The 23,980-nt window shown below is 36.6% G+C and overlaps 1 protein-coding gene across 2 annotated transcripts in view; it reads left to right on the top strand.

Annotated features, from left to right (window-relative positions):
* The window catches only part of ANO3 (anoctamin 3), a 427,831-nt gene that overhangs the window by 197,535 nt on the left and 206,316 nt on the right, over positions 1 to 23,980 (top strand). The window lies entirely within an intron of this gene.

The following is a 23,980-nucleotide window of genomic DNA, read 5'->3' as shown; positions in this document are numbered from 1 at the left end:
GTGATTTCTTTTATCCTGAAACCATACTCCCAACCCCAAAACACACACTGTGGCTGTGAAGTAGCCATGGGTACCAAGGCAGAGAGCCAGACTGACCAAATGTAACTTGGGGTAGGTATGAGTATATGTGTATATGTGTGTGCATGTGTGTGTGTATGTCTGTTTGGAGGTGCAAGTAAGCTACTTTAAGGCCTTTATATGCCCAGCTCTATCTGGAATCTCTTTTGGAGCTACTGAATATTCTTAGCACTGCACTGAGACCACAATACCAGCTGACATATTGAAAAATACTGTATGCTAGACCTGCTGGGGTATTCCCTTTTGAAATGAGAGTCCCATCTAAACCTTTTCATTCACATAACAGTATGTCCTCAAAAAGACCTATTAGGCCTAAAGATAACTATATTCAGAGGTTCAGTGCCATACCCTGAACTGTGTTTGTGACCTATACCAATTCCAGTCCCACCTGTTTGACCACTGCTGCCTCTGGCTGCAAAAGGTCTGTAATCCAGTCAGTAAGGTAAAAATAAATAATGTAACCTTTACTGACAATGCATATCTGAATAAAAAATTATGGCTATAGTTTCCATTGGAAGAGACAAAGCAGCCAGTGGGCTCTTGTCTTTTGAATCTGTTCACATTTCTTTGCTGTTCATTTTTTTTTTCCTATTGAAAAAAGCAGCTCTTCTTCATCCATCAGTCCATTTTCCTTTTTAAAGAGTAGAAAAGAAAATTCCAGAACATTGCTTTGTTCTTTTGTGTGCCATTTTGGAAGAAAACCTATCAAGGACAAGTGATTCCTTGAAAACCAGGGAAATAAAGCAAGGGACATGTTCCCTTTTTCTCTATCTTTGAACTGGGCATGAAATTTCTGCATATCGTGAGTGATTTGAAAACATTCTTTTTTATAATGTCAGTCTATCAATTTAAAATACATTCTTCATTCTATTGTGACAGGATTAGAACATTTATACTCAGACAGCTTTTAAAAGAAAATTAGGAGGCGATGAAGCTCCCTTGAGGTTTTTGACATTAGACTTTTACTGAATTAAATGAATTATTCTTAAATTTCTTACTGCTTTCAGCTTTGATATAATAACTAAAGTGCTGAGCATTGATTTTGTATAGGTTGGCAATTGTTTTCTTAATAACTTTCGTTTTACATAACAAGTGGTCTTGCTCTAGATACTCCAGTCATATTCTTCCTAAGATCATCCAAACTCTACTCTCCTTCTCTACCCTAAATAAAAAATATATGCATATTTATTTTAAAGCACTTTTTTTATTGTCCCTTAGACATTATTTGAATGTCGGTATCACTATTCAGTAAGTAAATTCCAATAATGCTGTGGAACTAGACAAAAAATGTGAGCATAGAATCCCTAAGGATTTGTAAGCATTTCTTGAATTAAGATAAAGATTGAACTGAGACCCAGGAAATTTATTTTCAGATCTTAAAATAGATGCATGAGAAAGATATGCAGAGAAGACACAAGACAGTGTGTTTTGTTTGTTTTATTTTTTTCTAACTAGGGCCTTGGCCTCAAAATTCTAGGTGAAATTATTGGCTCTGCTGAACTGGACTATGTCTTAAGATATAAAATAACAGCAGAGCTAGTGGCCTTTTAGGTTTCTTTCTTCTAGGCCTATATCTAATTTTGAACCTTAAAGTCACATTCTTTCAAAACCTTAAGAAACACCAGGAAATCTGAAAGAAAATGAAAACATATCCCTAAGGAGTAGTCTAAACTGGTTAAACTATCCTCCAAAAGGTTAGCTGCATAAGCCCTATACAGTTTTTGCTTCACCTTCACAAATCCCAACACATGGGAGACAAATATAGTGAAAAGGCAAGACCAAGGGAGAGGCTGTACATGCCAGAGTTTGTGATCTCTTTTATCAGTGTACCCACTGGCTTCACTCTTAAGAACCCTGGAACAAACATGTCCATTTTCTAGAACATTACCAGGGCCTCTTTACCTTGGAAGTGGAGTATAGAAAGGGAGAGTCTTTGTTGTTGCCCTAGAGGCCATTAATAATATTTCTTCTTGCCTATTTGTGAAAGGCAGGGTGCTATGGTAAAAGGAACATAGCTCAGGCATCTCATGGACTTGAGTTCAGTTCATAGGTTTGGCAATTACTGGGCTGAATGTCCTTAAGTTAGTTAACTCTAATTTTCTCAATCTTAGATGTGCATAATCAAAACTTTCTTTTAGGATTACTGTGAGAATTAAATATATTAAGTATCACCTAGGAATGCAAGGTTGGTTCAGCACTCAAAAAACAATCATTATAATTTACCACACTAACAGACTTGAGAGGAAAACTACATGATATATCAATAAATGCAGAAAAAGACATTCAACATCTATCATGATAAAAATGTCAGCAACCTAGGGTTAGAAAGAAACTTCCTCCATGTGATAAATGCATTTACAACAAATTTACATCTAACATCATATTTAATCATGAGAGCTTGCTTTCCCCCAAGATCAGGAACTAGGCAAGATTTTCCACTTTCACCACTGCTATTCAATATTCAATTGGAAGTTCTAGAAAATAAAATGAGGATAGAAAAAGAAATAAAAGGTATTCAGTTAGAAAGTAATAAAGTACCCTTTCTTGAAGACAACATGATAGTCTATGTGGAAAATTCCAAGGAATCTACAAAATGTTTATCATTCCTAGAACTAATAAATAATTTTGAAAGTTCACAGAATAGCAATAAACAAAAATTAATTGCATTTCTGTACATTAGCAATGCACGATTGAAAAATGAACAGTGAAAAACTGAAGTTTAAAAAGATAATCATCTTTTGTAAAAGCTCCAACAAAATGAAATAGTTAGCTATAAACCTAATAAACTATGTACAGGATTTGTATGAAGAAAACTACAGAAATATAGTTCAATCAATCAAAGGAAGACCTAAATAAATAACCATATGAGATTCATGGCCTAGAAGACTTGGCGTAATTAAGATGTTAATTCTTCCCCAAGTGATATATATTAGATTTAATTCAACCTCAATCATAATGTCAACACAATTATTTGTAGATATAGATAAGCTGATTCTAAAATGTATAAGGTCGGGTAAAAGAACTCAAATAGCCAAAGCAATTAAAAAAAGAAGAACAAATTTAGAGGACTAGCACTACCTGTTTTTAAGATCGTTATAAAGCTAGAGAGGTCAAGACAGTATGGTATAGGTGAAAGGACAGACACATAACCAATAGTGTAGAACAGAAAATTTAGGAAGAGACCTACATAAGTATGGACAACTGATTTTTTACAAAGGTGCAGGGGCAACTGAATGGAGAAAGGACAGACTTTTCAACAAACAGTTGAACAGCTAGCTGGAACAACTAGATAGGCATATGCCAAATGTGATTGCTGTTCTATACCTCATACTACATAGAACAATTAACTTAGAATATATTATATACCTAAATGTCAAAATAAAACTGTAAAAGCCTGATCTAAAATATTCATAACATTGGGTTAGGCAATGATTTCTTAGATACAACACCAAAAGCATGATACATAAAATTTTACCTCATTGCAAATAAAAACTTTGCTTTGCAAAGGACACTGTTGAGAAAATGAAAAGGCAAACCACAGACTGGGAAAAGTATTTACAGAGATGAACGATTTGTGTACAGAATGTATAAAAGACTCTCAAATCTTAATAATAAGAAAACAAACTACTTAGTTAAAAAATAGTCAAAATATTTGAACAGAGACTTCACCAAAGAAAATATATGAATGGTAAAAAGCGCATGTAGGGATGCTCAATATCGTTAGTCATTAAGGAAATGCAAATTAAAGTCTCAATGCAAACAGCCTCTCATGATTAAGTATTAGAAAAATCTAACGATAACAGCAACAACAATTCTGTTGATGAGTGTATGGTACACCAGAAACTCTCTCATACATTGATGCTGGTACAGCCACTTTTGAAAAAAACTGGCGGTTTCTCTAAAAGTTAAATGTGCACTTACCATATGACCCAGCAAGCCTACTTCCATGTATTTATGAGAACTTAAAACCTCTATATGAATGTTTATAGTAGCATTATTCATAATCACAAAAACTGGACACAACGCATATGTATCAATACTTACATGAGCGATTGGATAATCAGACTGTGTTACATCCGGGACTTTCCTGGGGGTCCAGTGGTTAAGACTCCACGCTTCCAATGCAGGGGGCACGTGTTCGATCCCTGGTCAGGGAAATAAGATCCCACATGCTGCGTGGCGTGGCCAAAAAAAAAAAAATTGTGTTACATCCATACAGTGGAATTATGACTTAGTAATACAAATGAATAAATTATTGATACACAAACATGGATGGTTCTCAAATGCATTTTGCCAAATGAAAGAACCTAATCTTAAAATTTATACAGCGTATGATTCCGTTTATGTGGCACTCTGGAAAAGGCAAAGAATAGGTAAAAAGAACAAATCACTGATTGTCAGGAATTAAGGGTAAAGGGAGAGTCTGAACACAAATGGGAGGACTTGGGAATTCTTTGGGATGTTGTAATTTTTCGGACTTTGCCTTTGGAGTGGTTATAAGAATTTCTGTTTGTGTCAAAATTCAAATAACTCTACACCAAAAAAGTCAATTTTATTCCATGTAAATTAAAAAAATAGATAAATAAAAGGGGAAAAAACCCCCAAGCACATGTGCTATCTCTCAAAACACATATGGTTTTTATAATGAGAATAAAAAGTGCTTGACAAAAATAATCTTAGGTTTTATTGAACTCAAAACTTTGCAAAATTGTATAATCTTCCTGATGAGTGTAAACCATAATTTTAAAAATATAATTTCAAAAATCAAGGCTAACAAAAAAAAAAAACAAGGCTAAAATACTATTAAACTAAATTAAAACTCAAATTCTGACTTTCTATAAAATAAATATCCCTGAGAAGAGTAGTTGATAAATAATAGGTGGTAAATTAATTATTAATAATTAGTATTACAAACATAATAAACAGCAATATTAATAATAGCAATAATATATCCAATCCTTATTATTTATCACTTGTCTTTAAAAATGGACTTTATTTTTAAACACCATGACAATAGTTAAAATTTCTCATCCTGAACTGGTTGAAAAAATATCCAGAATAAATACTATTTTTCTGGGTTTTTTTTCTAGCATTAGTAAACTAATTTTTTCCCATTCTTAAGCTTTCGAAATAAGCTTTCAATGATAGAATATGCCAGCCTTTGACACAGTATAAAGAAACCCATAAGTAAGAACAAGAGCAACAGGTGGCAAGAAGTGGGAAGTTCTATGGTTACAAATGTTCACAGCAGGAAAGAAATATAGAACAAGTTGTGCCCCAGTGCAGTACTGGTTAGACTAGTCATGCCTGTGTTTGGGTTCATATTCTACACATCAACAAAATTTCTTCTAGTTAAGTTATTGGTTTTTCCAATAACAATGTGTGGTTGGAAGAGATTGGACCAGATTTTTCATTTTTCAAAATGTTGTCGTAGACCTGTGAGATGCAGTGGGGTTCTCCAGAACCTCCCTACTTCAGGACAGGGTGTAATCCAGGTTCATTGCAGGGTCCATGTACTTTGGCCAAATGACTTTTTTGAGCTCTTTAGAGTGGAACAACCTGTGCTGTTCTCGGCAGTAGTATAAATATTATAACTTTGCAGCTTGTCAGAAGTACTATGAGACTTTAAGTGTTTTATCTTTATCCAAACCCAAGGTTAGTTTTCATTTGCTATTACCTTCCATGAGGCAGGCAAGGATGATCAGGGATTCCATTTTACCCTTTTACACACACACACACACACACACACACACACACACACGCACACACACACACAAATACGTTGAGTGTGATGCAAGGAGCACCAATATGGTTTTCATAATAATAACTCCAAGGTATTTAAAGGTTTCATTTTCATCCCTTTCTCACAATGTTGAGAACCCAAACACTTTGATTAGGCATTTGAAGTCTATCAGTGGTCATGGTAGTGCTAGAAAAGAAACAACAAATATTTTTGTTAAACCTGATGGCCATGTACTGCACTTCCATTTGAATATGAACTTGATGATGAATGAATGTTACTGAAATCTCCTTGTTTTTAGCTAACTTCACGCAAGAGATAGCTCAGGAGCCAATATCCCGAAAGCACCTTGTGTTTTGAGTCACAAGTGATCTTGTAGGAATGTGTGAAGGGGCATAGATTTCAGGCACACACAATGGGATGAACTGTCAATTGTCAGAATTCCTCCAATGTTCACTACTTGGTTCCACCAAGATCATTACCAGTCTTTCCTTCAAGAAGTCCACTGCTCCCATCTGCATGAAACACAGCTGTGGTACATTAATTGAACGATAAAATTCAAGGTTTCAAAAGTTATCTGGAGGTTATTTTAAAAGGATATTTGCAACTGTTCAAGGTTATTTGTGATACGTGCCCTAACCAGGCTATCTCCTGTTCGTGCTTCCATGATTTCCAAACACAAAAGAATTAGCAAAAGGAAAAGAATATTTATGAGCCTTGTTAGAAATTGTAATTAGGCAGATCAGGAGGAAGTTTTGGTCCCATTTGGGTTTCTCCATTAGAACCATTGTCAGATTGCATGAAATTCCCTAATTTCTTATTATGCTGGTAGAAGGTTTGCTTCTGCTATTAGATATTAATCTTTGAGAGTGTATAGGGAATCCACTAAGTCTCAGTTTCTCTCTTGGGCATTGATTCATAAATCCTTATTCAAATGGCTGTTGTCTTTTGAACATAGAGGTCTCTTTCCTTCAAGGACTTAGGCAGGAATTCCCTCAAATATATTGCATTTTCTCTCACCCAGATGCAGTCCTTGACCCAAACTACCAAAACCTAAACCCGATTAGTTTCTTTATAGTGCTCTGTATCTCTGTGCTACATGAAATATGAACTTTTTTGGAAAATGAGCTGCTCATTATTTTATTGGTATAAAAGCTCCAGAAGCTTCCCTTTTTTTTTTTTATTCTACATACTACATATTTATGGCTCTGACTTTAAATCTTATTACATCTTATATATGCATGGCATCATTGATTCAGTTATAATAATATCAAATGCATATAGGATAAACTATGTACAAGGCATTATTCCAGCACTTTATGTTTATCTAATCACTTAATTTTCACACTCATAATTCTGTGAGTTTATTATTATTATTCTCATTTTAAAGATGAGGAGACAGAGAGATTAAAGAGTGTATCCAAGATCAAAAATTCATATTGTGTCAGATTTTGTGCATGAGTGAAACCATCACTCTTATCCATCTACCCGTACATTTCTCTCTCTATATAAACCAAAAATGTGCAAGATGCCAAGATCTCAAAACTGAATGAGACTTGGTTTCTTCCTTGAGGGAGCTCATGGTGTCACAGAAAAATGCATATCAATACTAGAATAGAGATACATTGAGAGTGTCACAGAAGCACAGGGAACGTGGTAGCTAATACTGCATAAACGCATTAAGAAAGATTTTCCAATGTTGGTAGCATCGGAGCTCCACTCTGAAGGGTAGAAGTTTTCAGGACAAAAAGAAATAACATGAGGAAAATGTAGCTGAGTGAATGACCAGGTTATTGAAGGAATAAGGAGACACTGACTGTGGATGAACTATATATCATGAGCTTTTGAACTTGACTATGTTGGGAAATTATGGGAAAAAAAACTGTTACAAATTTATCTTTTACTGCTTTGGTTTTTTTTTTTTCCTGCGCATTCTAAAGAGAGCCCTTTGCATCATAGCACCTTTCATAAGTAGCAGGCATCTCTATGACTCTTCGGTTCAATTCCTGCCAAAATCTATTTGAGTTTTAAAAAGGAAGCAAGAACATTAATGGCATGTGGGGGAGGGGGGATTTGCAGTAGCTCAAATAAGTATATGGATCATTGCTTTTGTTTTTGTTGTTTTTTTATTGGAGTAAAATTGCTTTATAATGTTGTGTTACTTTCTGCTGTACAATGAAGTGAATCAGCTATATGTATACCTATATCCCCTCCCTCTTGGACCTCCCTCCCCCCCACCACCCATCCCACCCATCTAGGTCGTCACAGAGCACCAAGCTGAGCTCCCTGTGCTATAAAGCAGGTTCCTGCTAGCTATCTATTTGTAATGATAAATATTCATATCTTATTTGTGGCATTACCGAATGAATATTTAATTTAAAGAAAAATCTTATTTGTACTTCAAAAAAACCACTAAGGTGATAGGGTGTCTGAGCCTTCAAATTTCAGAACACTGTACCACACAGAGTAAATGCCTCTCGAAGTCCCCTTGAGATTTTAATCTCTATGGGTACAGGGTTTTTTATCTATTTGTTCACTGCCATATCCCCATTGTCTAGAAAGAATATCTTGCATCTACTACAATAAACATCTATTACAATAAACACTTGTCAAATGAATATATTAATTAGTAAATTAATTAATAGAGCTTTATCTTTATCTCAATCTTTCATTTGGTAAGTATTCTTTTGCATACTGTACGTGCAGACCCAGTGCCAGGTGCTGAAGTTGTGGCTGTAAACAAGACGAGTGTGACCCTTGCCCTCATGGAACTTCCCTTGTAGCTAAAAAGGCTATATGTTAAATAATATCCTAATAAATAAATACATGCAAACATGGTAAGCAAAGTATATGTTTCTAACAGGACATATAACAAGGGAATGAACCTACTGGGGTGAGCTGTGTGACTTGGAAATTAGAGAACAGTACACAAAGATAAAGATAAAAACAAGGGCACTCATTTCACCCGCAAAACTTTAAAAATGTATTCTCATCAATTTAGCAACTCCTTCATAATTTTGTGCCCTTCTTAAAGTGTTCTGTCTTGCATTAGACTTCTAAGAGAGCTTTTCTTATTCACTGTAATATATTATAATTGAAGAGATAAATTTTGATGTTGCTAGTTACTAATTTAAAAGCTCACTGTATATAGTTCACCTTTGTCTCCTGCATCGTCTTGCACAGAGCAAGCAAACTCAAAAGTACATTAACGTCAATAGTTGCCGTTCCCATGTTTGCTTGTAAGCATCTTCAACTACTTACAGTTTATTAAAAAAAAAAAAAAAAAGTTAAATTTTATTCTTTAGTGGTAAAACTGCATGCATTGTTTTCTGCCCCCAAAGGTGGTGCTCAAAGCTCCTCTGAAGTTATACATCTGTACATGTGTAGTGGATAATCTCTGTAGATCCCTCCAGACTCATCCCACACCTTTTTCTACCCTGCCCCGTGCCCCAGCAAGCTGATATCTATGACTTACAGCAACCATGGGTTCTCATGACCTCTAGCTACTGTTTAGATTTGACCAGTGGGAGGCACCAGCAGCAGATTAGAAGTTGACAAAAGAGAGGTTGGGGTATTTTATTTCCCTGGTTCCCTTCATGTCAGCCTGTGGTTGGCAGTGGCTTCATTCCTGTGTCTAAGCACACAGTATCTGCCAGATTTCCTCTCCTCCACCTATAATTGTCTCCAGGTTCATATATCTACTTCCTCTCCTTGCTCTGCAGGCCCAAGGGTGGTAAAGTTTTCTGGGCATTGTTAGTTGTAGGGAGCCTTACCATTATCCTTTTTCTCTTAATCCTGCCCACATCCTTTAAATAATCCCTTTATTAAGTTTTCTTCAGTTACTCTGAGTTAGCCATCTCTGCCCTACTAGGACTCTATAAGTAGACAAACTTTTTCTTGTTCAAAGTGAGAGGAAAACTAAAAAGTGAGCGAAGAGCAAACTTGTAAAAGAAGTTTCTGAGTAAACAGAGAAGTTGCTTGTTATACTACAAAGAGCAGAGGCCTTGAAATCAGATGGACCTGGTTTGTTTCAGGCTCCAACACTTCCTGTGTGTGAGACTTGAGACAAGTTACTTACATCGTTTGTGTCTCAGGATTCTCACATGTAAAGTGGGGATGACACATCCTAACAGGACTATTATGAGAATTACTGGTAACACACAGGATGCATCTAGCACTTTATAGGCACTCAGTAAATAGAGTTTTATCACGTAGAAATAATTTATGCCAAAAAGGACACACTCAAGCCACATGTTCTTTTGAAGGAGAGAAAACTATAATAATTTTGACAAGGCAGAAAAATAAGAAAAGTTTGTGCCCATTTATGCTTTCCCCCCCCAGATCTTATTATTTAGATAAATGTGCTTTGATTGTATCTACTAATATAGAAAAGTGTGTTTGGATTTTATGAAATTAAATGGCATCCTAAGACACCACCTCCCCTCAGCCCATCAGTTCTAAAATACTTCTGATAAAGGTATAAAATCTTACTATACCACATAATTCATCTTGAGAATAAAACAAGAGACAAATATATTTATTTTTAAATTTATTTTTTAAATTTCCCTCTTGTGGACATAATATAAAATTCATTAGGTTATAATATCATGTTCTTTTGCTACATATATCCCAAAATTCTTGTAACAATATACTTGGCAGAAATTTAAAAGTTTGATCTATAAAAAAATACATATTTTTTTTTCACATGAGTCCTTAGGATGAGTTAGTCTTCTTGAAGTTTTACTAAAAGAGTGGATCTTTTGAAAAATGTGTATTTTTCACTCAGAATAACCAATTTTTCTTTTCTCTTCAATTTTCTCTTTGAAGTTTTCAAAGAACCTATTTTTCCAATTAAAACTCCGTATCAGCTCAAAGCCCATTAAGTTAAGTAGTATCTTTTTTTTGTTTGTTTGTTTCATTACAAAATAAAGATTGAATGGTGCTAATACTTTTTTTTTTTTTAACATCTTTATTGGAGTATAATTGCTTTACAATGGTGGGTTAATTTCTGCTTTATAACAAAGTGAATCAGCTATACGTATACATATATCCCCATATCCCCTCCCTCTTGTGTCTCCCTCCCACACTCCCTATCCCACCCCTCTAGGTGGTCACAAAGCACTGAGCTGATCTCCCTGTGCTATGCAGCTGCTTCCCACTAGCTATCGGTTTTACATTTTGTAGTGTATATATGTCAGTGCTACTCTCTCACTTCGTCCCAGCTTACCCTTCCCCCTCCCCATGTCCTCAAGTCCATTCTCTACATCTGTGTCTTTATTCCTGTCCTGCCCCTAGGTTCTTCTGACCATTTTTTTTTTCTTTTTAGATTCCATATATATGTGTTAGCATACGGTATTTGTTTTTCTCTTTCTGACTTACTTCACTCTGTATGACAGACTCTAGGTCCATCCACCTCACTGCAAATTCAATTTTGTTTCATTTTATTGCTGAGTAATATTCCATTGTATATGTGTGCCACATCTTCTTTGGTATCAGGGTGAGGGTGGCCTCGTAGAATGAGTTTGGGAGTGTTTCTCCCTCTGCTATATTTTGGAAGAGTTTGAGAAGGATAGGTGTTAGCTCTTCTCTAAATGTTTGATAGAATTTGCCTGGTCCTGGGCTTTTGTTTGTTGGAAGATTATTTTTTTTTTTTGAATCTGACAGTTTTTTTTTTTTTAACATCTTTATTGGAGTATAATTGCTTTACAATGGTGTGCTAGTCTCTGCTTTACAACAAAGTGAATCAGCCATACACATACATATGTTCCCATATCTCTTCCCTCTTGCATCTCCCTCCCTCCCACCCTCCCTATCCCACCCCTCCAGGTGGTCACAAAGCACCTAGCTGATCTCCCTGTGCTATGCGGCTGCCTCCCACTAGCTATCCATCTCACATTTGGTAGTGTATATATGTCCATGACACTCTCTCACCCTGTCACATCTCACCCTTACCCCTCCCCATATCCTCAAGTCCATTCTCTAGTAGGTCTGTGTCTTTATTCCCGTCTTGCCACTAGGTTCTTCATGACCTTTTTTTTTTTTTCCCTTAGATTCCATATATATGTGTTAGCATACTGTATTTGTTTTTCTCTTTCTGACTTACTTCACTCTGTATGACAGACTCTAACTCCATCCACCTCATTACAAATACCTCCATTTCATTTCTTTTTATGGCTGAGTAATATTCCATTGTATATATGTGCCACATCTTCTTTATCCATTCATCCAATGATGGACACTTAGGTTGCTTCCATGTCCTGGCTATTGTAAATAGAGCTGCAATGAACATTGTGGTACATGACTCTTCTTGAATTATGGTTTTCTCAGGGTATATGCCCAGTAGTGGGATTGCTGGGTCGTATGGTAGTTCTATTTTTAGTTTTTTAAGGAACCTCCATACTGTTCTCCATAGTGGCTGTATCAATTTACATTCCCACCAACAGTGCAAGAGTGTTCCCTTTTCTCCACACCCTCTCCAGCACTTATTGTTTCTAGATTTTTTGATGATGGCCATTCTGACCGGTGTGAGATGATACCTCATTGTAGTTTTGATTTGCATTTCTCTAATGATTAATGATGTTGAGCATTCTTTCATGTGTCTGTTGGCCATCTGTATATCTTCTTTGGAGAAATGTCTATTTAGATCTTCTGCCCATTTTTGGATTGGGTTGTTTGTTTTTTTGTTATTGAGCTGCATGAGCTGCTTATAAATCTTGGAGATTAATCCTTTGTCAGTTGCTTCATTTGCAAATATTTTCTTTCATTCTGAGGGTTGTCTTTTGGTCTTGTTTATGGTTTCCTTTGCTGTGCAAAAGCTTTTAAGTTTCATTAGGTCCCATTTGTTTATTTGTGTTTTTATTTCCATTTCTCTAGGAGCTGGGTCAAAAAGGATCTTGCTGTGATTTATGTGATAGAGTGTTCTGCCTATGTTTTCCTCTAAGAGTTTGATAGTGTCTGGCCTTACACTTAGGTCTTTAATCCATTTTGAGTTTATTTTTGTGTATGGTGTCAGGGAGTGTTCTAATTTCATACTTTTACTTGTACCTGTCCAATTTTCTCAGCACCACTTATTGAAGAGGCTGTCTTTTCTCCACTGTATATGCTTGCCTCCTTTATCAAAGATAAGGTGACCATATGTGTGTGGGTTTATCTCTGGGCTTTCTATCCTGTTCCATTGATCTATATTTCTGTTTTTGTGCCAGTACCAAACTGTCTTGATTACTGTAGCTTTGTAATATAGTCTGAAGTCAGGGAGCCTGATTCCTCCAGCTCCATTTTTCGTTCTCAAGATTGCTTTGGCTATTCGGGGTCTTTTGTGTCTCCATACAAATTGTGAAATTTTTTGTTCTAGTTCTGTGAAAAATGCCAGTGGTAGTTTGATAGGGATTGCATTGAATCTGTAGATTGCTTTGGGTAGTAGAGTCATTTTCACAATGTTGATTATTCCAATCCAAGAACATGGTATATCTCTCCATCTGTTTGTATCATCTTTAATTTCTTTCATCAGTGTCTTATAATTTTCTGCATACAGGTCTTTTGTCTCCTTAGGTAGGTTTATTCCTAGATATTTTATTCTTTTTGTTGCAATGGTAAACGGGAGTGTTTTCTTAATTTCACTTTCAGATTTTTCATCATTAGTGTATAGGAATGCAAGAGATTTCTGTGCATTAATTTTGTATCCCGCTACTTTACCAAATTCATTGATTAGCTCTAGTAGTTTTCTGGTAACATCTTTAGGATTCTCTATGTATAGTATCATGTCATCTGCAAACAGTGACAGCTTTACTTCTTCTTTTCCGATTTGGATTCCTTTTATTTCTTTGTCTTCTCTGATTGCTGTGGCTAACACTTCCAAAACTATGTTGAATAATAGTGGTGAGAGTAGGCAACCTTGTCTTGTTCCTGATCTTAGTGGAAATGGTTTCAGTTTTTCACCATTGAGGACAATGTTGGCTGTGGGTTTGTCATATATGGCCTTTATTATGTTGAGGAAAGTTCCCTCTATGCCTCCTTTCTGCAGGGCTTTTATCATAAATGGGTGTTGAATTTTGTCGAAAGCTTTCTCTGCATCTATTGAGATGATCATATGGTTTTTCTCCTTCAATTTGTTAATATGATGTATCACGTTGATTGATTTGCGTATATTGAAGAATCCTTGCATTCCTGGAATAAACCCCACTTGATCATGGTGTATAATCCTTTTAATGTGCTGTTGGATTCTGTTTGCTAGTATTTTGTTGAGGATTTTTGCATCTATGTTCATCAGTGATATTGGCCTGTAGTTTTCTTTCTTTGTGACATCTTTGTCTGGTTTTGGTATCAGGGTGATGGTGGCCTCATAGAATGAGTTGGGGAGTGTTCCTCCCTCTGCAATATTTTGGAAGAGTTTGAGAAGGATAGGTGTTAGCTCTTCTCTAAATGTTTGATAGAATTCGCCTGTGAAGCCATTTGGTCCTGGGCTTTTGTTCGTTGGAAGATTTTTAATCACAGTGTCAATTTCAGTGCTTGTGATTGGTCTGTTCATATTTTCTATTTCTTCCTGGTTCAGTCTCGGCAGGTTGTGCATTTCTAAGAATCTGTCCATTTCTTCCAGGTTGTCCTTTTTATTGGCATAGAGTTGCTTGTAGTAATCTCTCATGATCGTTTGTATTTCTGCAGTGTCAGTGGTTACTTCTCCTTTTTCATTTCTAATTCTATTGATTTGAGTGTTCTCCCTTTTTCTCTTGATGAGTCTGGCTAATGGTTTATCTATTTTGTTTATCTTCTCGAAGAACCACCTTTTAGTTTCATTGATTTTTGCTATTGTTTCCTTCATTTCTTTTTCATTTATTTCTTTTTTTTTTTTTTCATTTATTTCTGATCTGATCTTTATGATTTCTTTCCTTCTGCTAGCTTTGGGGTTTTTTTGCTCTTCTTTCTCTAATTGCTTTAGGTGCAAGGTTAGGTTGTTTATTCGAGATGTTTCCTGTTTCTTGATGTAGGCTTGTATTGCTATAAACTTCCCTCTTAGGACTGCTTTTGCTGCATCCCATAGGTTTTGGGTCGTCGTGTCTCCATTGTCATTTGTTTCTAGGTATTTTTTGATTTCCCCTTTGATTTCTTTAGTGATCACTTCGTTATTAAGTAGTGTATTGTGTAGCCTCCATATGTTTGTATTTTTTACAGATCTTTTCCTGTAATTGATATCTAGTCTCATAGCGTTGTGGTCGGAAAAGATACTTGATACGATTTCAATTTTCTTAAATTTACCAAGGCTTGATTTGTGACCCCAGATATGATCTATCCTGGAGAATGTTCCATGAGCACTTGAGAAAAATGTGTATTCTGTTGTTTTTGGATGGAATGTCCTATAAATATCAATTAAGTCCATCTTGTTTAATGTATCATTTAAAGCTTGTGTTTCCTTATTTATTTTCATTTTGGATGATCTGTCCATTGGTGAAAGTGGGGTGTTAAAGTCCCCTACTATGATTGTGTTACTGTCGATTTCCCCTTTTATGGCTGTTAGTATTTGCCTTATGTATTGAGGTGCTCCTATGTTGGGTGCATAAATATTTACATTTGTTATACCTTCCTCTTGGATCAATCCCTTGATCATTATATAGTGTCCTTCTTTGTCTCTTATAATAGTCTTTATTTTAAAGTCTATTTTGTCTGATATGAGAATTGTTACTCCAGCTTTCTTTTGATTTCCATTTGCATGGAATATCTTTTTCCATCCCCTCACTTTCAGTCTGTATGTGTCTCTAGGTCTGAAGTGGGTCTCTTGTAGACAGCATATATATGGGTCTTGTTTTTGTATCCATTCAGCCAGTCTGTGTCTTTTGGTGGGAGCATTTAATCCATTTACATTTAAGGTAATTATCGATATGTATGTTCCTATTCCCATTTTCTTAAATATTTTGGGTTTGTTATTGTAGGTGTTTTCCTTCTCTTGTGTTTCTTGCCTAGAGAAGTTCCTTTAGCATTTGTTGTAAAGCTGGTTTGGTGGTGCTGAACTCTCTCAGCTTTTGCTTGTCTGTAAAGGTTTTAATTTCTCCATCAAATCTGAATCAGATCCTTGCTGGGTAGAGTAACCTTGGTTGTAGGTTTTTCTCCTTCATCACTTTAAGTATATCCTGCCACTCCCTTCTGGCTTGCAGAGTTTCTGCTGAAAGATCAGATGTTAACCTTATGGGGATTCCCTTGTGTGTTATTTGTTGTTTTTCCCTTGCTGCTTTTAATATGTTTTCTTTATATTTAATTTTTGATAGTTTGATTAATATGTGTCTTGGCGTGTTTCTCCTTGGATTTATCCTGTATGGGACTCTCTGTGCTTCCAGGACTTGATTAACTATTTCCTTTCCCATATTAGGGAAGTTTTCAACTATAATCTCTTCAAATATTTTCTCAGTCCCTTTCTTTTTCTCTTCTTCTTCTGGGACCCCTATAATTCGAATGTTGGTGTGTTTAATGTTGTCCCAGAGGTCTCTGAGACTGTCCTCAGTTCTTTTCATTCTTTTTTCTTTATTCTGCTCTGCAGTAGTTATTTCCACTATTTTATCTTCCAGGTCACTTATCCGTTCTTCTGCCTCAGTTATTCTGCTATTGATCCCATCTAGAGTATTTTTAATTTCATTTATTGTGTTTTTCATCATTGCTTGGTTCCTCTTTAGTTCTTCTACGTCCTTGTTAAATGTTTCTTGCATTTTGTCTATTCTATTTCTAAGATTTTGGATCACCTTTACTATCATTATTCTGAATTCTTTTTCAGGTAGACTGCCTATTTCCTCTTCATTTGTTAGGTCTGGTGTGTTTTGACCCTGCTCCTTCACCTGCTGTGTGTTTCTTTGTCTTCTCGTTTTGCTTATCTTACTGTGTTTGGGGTCTCCTTTTCACAGGCTGCAGGTTCGTAGTTCCCGTTGTTTTTGGTATCTGTCCCCAGTGGGTAAGGTTGGTTCAGTGGGTTGTGTAGGCTTCCTGGTGGAGGGGACTAGTGCCTGTGTTCTGGTGGATGAGGTTGGATCTTGTCTTTCTGGTGGGCACGTCCACATCTGGTGGTGTGTTTTGGGGTGTTTGTGGCCTTATTATGATTTTAGGCAGCCTCTCTGCTAATGGATGGGGTTGTGTTCCTGTCTTGCTAGTTGTTTGGCATAGGGTGTCCAGCACTGTAGCTTGCTGGTCGTTGAATGAAGCTGGGTCTTGATATTGAGATGGAGATCTCTGAGAGATTTTTGCCGTTTGGTATTACGTGGAGCTGGAAGGTCTCTTGTGGACCAGTGTTCTGAAGATGGCTCTCCCACCTCAGAGGCACAGCCCTGATGCCTGGCTGGAGCACCAAGAGCCTTTCATCCACACGGCTCAGAATAAAAGGGAGAAAAAAATAGAAAGAAAGAATAAAAAAGGATAAAATAAAATAAAATAAAACTATTATAATAAAAATTAAGAATAAATTTATTAAGAAAAAACAATTTTTTTTAATTTTTAAAAATAGATTTATTAATTTTTTATAATAAAAAATAGGAAAAAAATTAAATTTATTAAGAAAAAAATTTTAATTTTTAAAAATAAAAAATATGAAAAAACTTATTAAAAATTTTTTTTAATTTCTAAAAATAGGAAATAAGGAAAAAATTATTAAGAAAACATTTATTAGGAAAAAAAATTTTTTAAGTAAAAAAAAGAAAAAAGAAAAAAAAAACAAAAAAAAAACGGACGGACCTAACTCTAGGACTAATGGTGAAAGCAAAGCTATACAGACAAAATCTCACCCAGAAGCATACACATATACACTCACAAAAAAAGGAAAAGGGGAAAAATTAATATATCTTGCTCCCAAAGTCCACCTCCTGAATTTGGGATGATTCGTTGTCTATTCAGGTATTCAACAGATGCAGGCACAACAAGTTGTTTGTGGAGCTTTAATCTGCTGCTTCTGAGGCTGCTGGGAGAGATTTCCCTTTCTCTTCTTTGTTCATACAGCTCCCAGGGTTCAGCTTTGGATTTGGACCCGCCTCTGCATGTAGGTCGCCTGAGGGCGTCTGTTCCCCGCCCAGACAGAATGAGGTTAAAGGAGCAGCTGCTTCGGGGGCTCTGGCTCACTCAGGTCGGGGGGAGGGAGCGGTACGAGGAGGCGGGGCGAGCCTGCAGCGGCGGCAGAGGCTGGCGTGATGTTGCAGCAGCCTGAGGCGCGCAGTGCCTTCTCCCGGGTAAGTTGTCCCTGGATCACGGGACCCTGGCAGTGGCGGGCTGCACAGGCTCCCGGGAGGGGCGGTGTGGAGAGTGACCTGTGCTCGCACACAGGCTTCTTGGTGGCGGCAGCAGCAGCCTTAGCGTCTCCTGCCCGTCTCTGGGGTCCGCGCTGATAGCCGCGGCTCGGCTCGCGCCCGCCTCTGGGGTCCACGCTGATAGCCACGGCTCGCGCCCGTCTCTGGAGTTCGTTTAGGCGGCGCTCTGAATCCCCTCTCCTTGCGCGCCGCGAAACAAAGAGGCAAGAAAAAGTCTGTTGCGTCTTCGGCAGCTGCAGACTTTTTCCGGACTCCCTCCCGGCTAGCACCGAAGCCGGAGCCTCAGCTCCCAGCCCCCGCCCGCCCCGGCGGCTGAGCAGACAAGCCTCTCGGGCTGGTGAGTGCTACTCGGCACCGATCCTCCGTGCAGGAATCTCTCCGTTTTGCCCTCCGCACCCCTGTGGCTGCGCTCTCCTCTGTGGCTCCGAAGCTTCCCCCCTCCGCCACCCGCAGTCTCCGCCTGCGAAGGGGCTTCCTAGTGTATGGAAACCTTTCCTGCTTCACAGCTCCCTCCCACTGGTGCAGGTCCTATCCCTATTCTTTTGTCTCTGTTATTTCTTTTTTCTTTTGCCCTACCCAAGTACGTGGGGATTTTCTTGCCTTTTGGGAGGTCTGACGTCTTCTGCCAGCGTTCAGTGGGTGTTCTGTAGGAGCAGTTCCACGTGTAGATGTATTTCTACTGTATTTGTGGGAAGGAAGGTGATCTCCGCGTCTTACTCTTCCGCCATCTTGCCTCATCCCCAAGTAGTATCTTGATAACAACTTTACCTCCTTTGATGTCAGGTGTCTTATGTGAATGTATTTCTAGAAGATACCTTATTTGCCATTACATCTTATTTGCAATTGGACCTTTGTGTATACCCAAGTGAAACTGTCATTTCATGAGATCCTTTCAAATATGTGAGCATTTATGAAGTGCTCTTAGAACAGTTGGAAGTAGTACTAATTTTTGCTTTAGAAAAATCTGTTCTAAATATAGGAAATGACACATTTCTACACTTCTACAGGTTTATCCTTAAACTTAAGAGTTGCATATGCTTACCCAAACTGATGTGTTACTGTGGTCTCTTTTCTAGTTATTAGCTTTGAATAGGTAGCTGTCAAATATTATTCAAGGGTAGCAGGTAAAGTCATACAAGAAAAGAAATGGAACTTTAGAATATAGAAGAAAAAAGGCCTGAATGTGCTGTGGGGGTAGTTAGTGTTAATCATGCCAAGCAAAGAACAGATATTGCTGGTTATGCCAAGCAGAATATGATGGCATTCGATGTGGAACTTTGAAAAGAACTGTACTCTTTCAAACATTAGGATCTCATACTTTCAGCTTAGAGTATATTGGTTTCTAGCAAAGCTGACCTGTATGATAGCTTTGGAAACACTTGGTAGTTCAGGAAATGAGAAAGCATTGCTTTACAGATAAATGGGAAGGAAAATGCAGAGCTGTAGAAAGAATATGTGCATCATCAACATTGTTTTCTCAATTTTCTTTATATGTAGCATTTAACAAATATTTTCTGCAGTTATGTGTTTATGGAGAGTTTTATACAGACTTTCTTACTTTATATGCATAATCCTTTGAAAAAAATGTATTAAATCCAAGAATTATAAATAAATAAAAATATAGGAGAAGGAATATTTCAAAAAGAATCAGCTCAGGTTACCTTCACAGTCAAGACTTCTCTGGTACTATGATGCCTTATCTATATTTTGTATATTAGTTTTTAATATAAAGAACTGCTTTTATATATACATATATATATATATATATACTTCTCCTGATAGTGACCACCATTTTCACCCAACACTGAGTTAAGTTCTGGTCCAGAGAAAGAACTCAATAATTGTTTGGAATTGTTAAATAAATGATAGAACACTGAATGAATAAAAATTAAGTTTAAAAATAATAATTAATATTTATTTCATATAACTCAGTTACACACATTGTTAACTAAATGATGGAAACTGAAAAATAACAATTAGGATTACAAATAATAGCTGATAACTTATTTTGTGCAACTCAGTTACACACATTGTTAACTCATAGCAGATTTTATATTATTCATATCTATTATTTTATAGATCAGCAAAAGAGCAACAGTTTGATAGGTGATGGGTAGACATTCCCAGTTAATGTGTACCAGATAGCACATATTCATTTTTCATCAGCATATATTTCACAGTTGTCTAAGATTGTGGATATAGAATTACAGGTTCTGAGGTTTGCTTTCGCTCTGTGGTTTCTACATTCAGAGCTCTCTGCTTAAAATTTGTGTGGTATTTCTACCAAGTGAAACCATGGTAACGACCCATCCAGGATTGGGGTTCATGAAGAGCCATGGAGCATTCTGGAAAGATCATCGGTTTTGGAATCCAATGGCCATAACTTTCACGTTCAGTTCTGCCAGTTGCTTGATTTATGACCTAGAGTAAGTAAATTTCATTGCCTCTCCCAATTTCATTTCCCATTTGAAGTGAGTATATTTAAAATATTTTATGATTTTTGGCAAATGCAATTATTCAAAAAAAAGGACATAAGGCAGATAAATTTGTGGAAAATAATGGGCAAATAAGCATATGCAGAATTCCCCAAAGAACAGTAGGTAATTTTTATCCCCTATCTGGACTGCAGCTATAGCTCCTTTACACCTCTTTCTCTCACTTACTATACTGCAAACAGTTTTGTTGTTGTTGTTGTTGTTTTCAGTTTGTAAATACATTGCAATCTTCATACCTCAGGGCTTTCACACATGTTATTATCTTTGCCTAAAAGCACCCCCCCACAAACACACATATATATAAACATCAACACAAACATACATAAACACCTTTCTGTATGTTAGGTTCCTTTTCATTTTTTGACCTAACATGTCACTTCTTCAGACAAAATGTCCCCGACCACTTCATAAAGAAAGTCCCCTTTATTATTCTCCATAATATAGCCGTGCCTGTATTTTCATAGCATTTCAGACAATTTATGTGTATATACATGTTTATTTGTTTGGTCAATGTCTGACTCTCTACTAGAATGGAAGTCCCATGAGGGCAGGAATTATATGTCCACCTTGTTCACCACTGTATACCCAGTGTCAGCAGGATGCCTGCAGAGAGCAAAAGCCCAAATAACATCTTCTCAATGACTAGGTGAATACAGGGGTGAATCAAATGATGGAAAATACTGACAGCATTGATATGCATAAAGCTAGTCTCACCCTATATTGGTTTATAAAATAATAATATCTACCAACGTGATTGTCATCTTTAGCTCAAAGAACAGTTTTTGAACATACATGCTGGGGTCAGTGGATTAAGGTGACTAGTATTATTATAGAGTCCCCATCAAGGCCATTTCTCAGGGGCCCACGGCATTACTCTCTGAGTCTAATATCTTTACTAGCAACTATCACCATCTTCCATCTGTGTACCGCCACCTCCAAAATAATATTTATTCTTTTACTTATATGTTCTTCTAGAGTAAAAGGCAATTCTCAACCAGAGCCCAGTAATAAAAAACTGATCTTTTAATATTCTACATCTGTGTTTCCTAAATAAAAGAAGATATAAGACCACATGACAAAATATTCACAGGCATAAAAAAACTACTAGGACAGATTTTTCCTGTGCTATTTCTTGAATGTAGTATAGAAAACACTACTCGGTCCTTAAATAAGGGGGATTGTATGGTGTATGAGTAGGATTTCAGTATGAGTTCTGTGGGCCTTGGGGAATTCCTCTTCAAAAGGGTATTTTCCTTTCTTACCATTACAGAGTCCCAGAAAGCTAAGAGACTGGATCAAGTCATAATTCTTTCTTCAATCCCTTTTTAGTTCACATTTTATTTTCACACTGAGAATTAATGTGAAAATAAATAAATACATTTTTTTTTATAAAACAGGAAGAGAAAATCCCTACTGCTAGGTTTGTCTGCATTTCATCTATTCAACCATGTCTTATTTCTATAGAACCTCTTTCAAAAATGGTCTTGTTATTTTTTTTTCAAGATTCTCATTTGTCTCAAAGGGCAATGAACATTGGTACCTCTGCTTGTCTTTATCTGAATTCATGAATTTGAAAATTTCCTTAGAAATCTGGAATTAATTCATGAGATGATTATAAAGTAGCTAAAAAGTATTGACCAAAACAATATGAGTAGAGTTTAGTTAAATTTGTTTGTCTTATAATAAATATGATAATTACTGAAAATATACCTTTCCTGTCTGTACCCCTTGCCCGCACCTATTAAGACCCAGATTCTACTCTGTCTCAAAAATGGAATTAAGATGAGTAATTGCAAGGCAAAATTTTCATTACTTGAGTGCTGTATGTACTGGTGGGTTTGCTTCGTCTTTTTCACCTTTCAATCACTACATTTGAAATTTACTTTAATATAGAGAATATGGGTAGGTGAATAGGGAGGGTGGTAGAAGCAGATGTGTTTCTAGGTATATTACGTCTGAGTTTTAGCCTCTACCAGAATGAATTTTGGTGTCTGTTCTTTACATTTCAGTGTCTGTGATTTTCGAGGTAAATGGGTGGTGTGCAGGAGTTTCAAACTTAATTTATGGATGCAACATGATGTGATGGTTTTAGCACTAGAAACTGTTTGGAATATAAATCCCAAACAGTTTTCTTGTTGGTGTGATATAAAGAATGTTACATATCCTCTCTAAGTCTCAGTTTCCACATAGCTAATAGGTATAATGTCTGCCTGGTAAGATTGTTAGAAAACTAAATGAAATAAACACAGCATATATTACGTTTAATATGTAGTCACTAAAATACTATATACATATATATGTATATATGAATGTATATATGTATATATGAATGTATATACATTTGACCCTTGAACAACAAAAGTTTGAACTGTGAGGGTCCCCTTACACATGGAGTGTTTTCAATAAAAAATTCTACAGTACTACACAATCTGAGGTTGGTTGAATCTGCAGATGCAGAACTATTGATAGGAACAGTGGAGTCAGAGGGCTGGTTTTAAATTGTATGTGGATTTTTAACTGCATGAAGGGTTGATACCCCGAACTCCAGCATATGTATATACACACACACATACTATAAATAATAAGAAAAAGCCTAACAACACACTAGAAAAACTATAAAATAGCTTAGTCACTTAAGAATTATAATTGGCTAGGAATATATGAAAACATGTTCAATCTGTAACATGAAGATTAAAACAATTTTTTTTGTTTTTTGTTTGTTGGCTTTTTATTTTATTCAGAATTAAAACAAATGATACTATCTAGAGTTCCCTAAGGAATTTCATAAGGAAATGGATTCCATCTTGTACTGTTTGGGGAAGTGTGAAAAGATAAAGCTTTTAGGGAAGGCAGTTTGGCATTATTTATCCAAATGATAAATATTCATGCCCTTCAAACCAGCAGTTGTACATCTAAGTGTTTCCTCTTAGAGAAATACTCAATATGTGCAAAAAAGGCATATACCAGAATACCCATAGCAGTATTCCAGGGCTGAGGAATGCCCTGGGATTAACGTAAGGGGGATGAGGACGGATGGGGACAGAGGCATACAGGGACATGGGGTCATTCATTGCTAGGAGAACACAGTTACTGGGACTTCCAATTATGGAGGCAGAGTCCTGTTGAGGGGCATTCTTTCTTCTGGCAGATCAGTCTTCTCTGCGTGAGGAGAGGGACTGTTACACAGAGCACAGGAATGCTGTCCCCCTGCTGGTCAGTTTTTGTACTAAACCATGTATGCTGTTCCTTTCCAGCCTCTTGATCACTATTAGTACATTATGCGGTGTGTTTAAAGGAGGATAGGTCATAGAAAGAAGTGCTCTGGTTAATAATAGTAATTTGAATATCTATGCATTAGGTTTTATTTATTTTACTGCTTAAAAGCCTAAAAGGTTAAATTT

This window comes from Balaenoptera borealis (genome assembly GCF_965194805.1).
Source record: "Balaenoptera borealis genome assembly, chromosome: 11".
NCBI lineage: Eukaryota > Metazoa > Chordata > Mammalia > Artiodactyla > Balaenopteridae > Balaenoptera > Balaenoptera borealis.
Note: the sequence above shows the minus strand (reverse complement) of the source record. Positions and strands in the feature narration are given on the sequence as shown.